Raw genomic sequence first — 3,255 nt, forward strand, 5'->3', positions numbered from 1 at the left:
ATCTCCACAGGGAGAGATTTTTCCCAAATGGTGATGAGGGCGTCAATATAAAATAAAAGGTTAAGTAATGAACAAAAGTCTATTATAGATACTCACCAATTTTTTATCTTTAGTGGGTCTCTTCTTTTCTTGGTCTCAGTTCATCATCTGCAAATAAGAAGATGGAACTAAATCATACATAAGATCCTTTCCATCCCTAAAAGATTCTCCTACTGTCTCACTTCTTCCTCTGACAGTTGTATCTCTGAGCCAGCATTAGAGAGCTTATGAATGGGTAGCATCTAATCAGAGGTTAAAATACAAATGTTGAATGGGATAAGCTCATCACAAGGAAAAAAGGTCTGACATTTCACTGTTGTATCTCTCTGTTTATCTGCATATTCTCAAGAACCACTATTTATTTTATTTAATCACAAGGGAAAATGCCCCATTTCCTACCTCTTTTCAGATGGGGTTCTTTCATTTTTTTTTTAATTTGTGCTTACTTATTTATTCTTAGAGATGGGATCTCACTATGCTGCCCGGGATGGTCTCAAACACCTGGGCCGAAGTGATCCTCCTGCCTCAGCCTCCTGAGTAGCTGGGACTACAGATGTGTGTCACTGCTCCCAGCTCAGATGGGTTTCTTGAAACTACTTTTGCTCCTGTCTCTCCTTGAGACTCAAAACATTTGCTTCTATGGACCTAAGAAATCTTCCTGAAAACCTTGCTCTAAATCCTCTGCTTTGTGGCCTATGCACTTGAATCATCCATCTAACCAAATCCAGAAAACTCATAATTTATTTACCATTTGTCTGTGTACTTTCTCCTTTGAAGAGCTAAATTGATTGTTTAAAATCAATCTTTTCAGCTATTTTAGATTTTTAGTCTATTAAGCACGTCTTGTTTCATTTTGTTGTTTTTAATTCCTGTTTTATTCTGGGTAGAAATTGCTTCCCCACCACTCTGCTAACCACCACCAATAATTAAAAATTACCAGTTTTCATCATTTCTGTCCATTCTTTTAGCAAGAGCATCAGATAATTCTCCGTATTTATCTTTGTTCTGCAAAGCCGTCTTCAGCTTCCCTATGATTTTGATTTAGAAAGCAGGACAATAGCTCTGAAATGACTGTGTTCCCTCTCTCAGATCTCTACACAGCTCTCCTTGTTTCCTCCACTGTGTTATGCATTTACTATTTTTGTTAAGTCCTACATTCTTTTTCAGGATGACGGCAGTTCTTTGAGCTTTAATTATAGTGTCTTAAAAGATTCTTCAGCTGCTTTCATGCTTGTAAATTTTATACTTCCTCTTATTGGACCTTATTCACCAGATTTCCTAATTCCCCCAAAATTTACTTTCTTGAAATCTGATGCCTTTGTATAGCTGTACTGTTTAAACCTACATCTTATCATTTTCACTGTGAGTCATCTGTGGACATGGAAACCCTTTTGCCTACCTGTTTGCTATTTTCAATGATGATGTTTTAGTTTCCCCTCCAGCCCACTGCAAAAAAAAAATTGTATTATTATCTCTTTCCAGCGATATAGAATTTGTAAAGGTAATCAAAATTCTAACATATCATTAAATCAAAATTTTTAAATTTACAATCAAAATGCTATAATAATTCTCATCCTTCCGTTAATCCCTCAATACCTTTGTTAGAAGGATCAGGCCATCACTACCTAGCACAAGGCCAAACTTTGTTTTTGACAATCAGGAATCCATTTCTCAATGAGACACAGCTGGTTTAGAAAGAAGAAAATATTGTCTGTGATCCCACCATGAGAATAAACTGAAAAGAATTAGGAAGAAGGTTAGAATTCCAGACAAGTTAAAAATATGCATATTAAATGCACAAGGTCTCTATCTTTTTAAAATAATAAGTTACAAAGAAATACAGATTTTGAACATGGAAGAATAAAGGTTGAAACCACTTCCTGGAACAAACTTAGTTCTTGGAATTCTTTTGGCTCAAATGTACAGTTATTATTGTAAAAGTCATCATGTGCTGCAACCCTGTACCAACTTCAAAGTAAAGTGTCAACAAAGACGATTGCTCTTAGACATGAGAAAGAATATCTCGATGGAGACAAAGCAAATAACATGTATTCTGGTTGATTTGAGTAGAAAGAGAACTAGTAATTGAGAAAAGGGATTTAACCAAAAAGATTTGAGTTCATTTGATTAAAAGTATTTTTTAAAGTCTCCCATAAGCATCCTTGAATATGAGAGTTTCTGAGGTTTATCCATCACTAGTCATTTTCCAATTAACTGTACATCCTAATACCCACTGATCCTAGTTCAATAGCTTCAGGAACTGATAATTTTGCTCAGAAGACATTTAAAGCTGAAGCCTTAGGATTGTGATTATTATCATTTTGTGCATTTGAGTTTGCAATCCTGATACTTCAGAGACCTTTTATTTCTTCTGGGAGGTCACTTTGGCATCAGGTAGTTTCATCAGGTAAATTTGGGTGCAACACTGCAGATCTACTAGCTGAGTTTTTCTTTTGTTTTTTTTATTTTTAAATTTTACTTTAAGTTCTGGGATACATGTGCAGAATGTGCAGGTTTGTTACATAGGTATACATGTGCAGAATGTGCAGGTTTGTTACATAGGTATACATGTGCTATGGTAGTTTGCTGCACCTATCAACCCGTCATCTAGGTTTTAAGCCCCACATGCATTAGCTATCTGTCCTAATGCTTTCCATGCCCTTGCCCTCCATCCCCCAACAGACCCCGGTGTGTGATGTTCCCCTCTCTGTTCCATGTGTTCTCATTGTTCAACTCCCACTTATGAGTGAGAACATGTAGTGTTTGGTTTTCTGTTCCTGTGTTAGTTTGCTGAGAATGATAGTTTCCAGCTTCATGCATGTCCCTGCAAAGGACATGAACTCATTTTTTTTATGGCTGCATAGTATTCCATGGTGTATACGTGCCACATTTTCTTTATCCAGTCTATCATTGATGGGCATTTGGGTTGGTTCCAAGTCTTTGTACTAGCTAAGTTTTTCTTAAAAACTGATCATTCAATCTCGTAGTTAATCTCGAAGTTAATGGTTCAGTTAATTTATCTCTTTACTAAAAGTTATAAGCATACATGTGAAATAACTGCTGCATTTGCAGACATGTTTAAAATGTTATATATACTATTTATCAATGAAAATGAGAAAACTACAAAAGATACAACATGAATAAATCTTAAAAAAAGTTCGATCAGATAAACAAGAAATGAGAAATGTTCTATTTAAAAGAAAGGGGAGGCCGGGC

The sequence above is a fragment of the Colobus angolensis genome, unplaced genomic scaffold (genome assembly GCF_000951035.1).
Source record: "Colobus angolensis palliatus isolate OR3802 unplaced genomic scaffold, Cang.pa_1.0 Scaffold33, whole genome shotgun sequence".
In the NCBI taxonomy this organism is placed as follows: Eukaryota; Metazoa; Chordata; class Mammalia; order Primates; family Cercopithecidae; genus Colobus; species Colobus angolensis.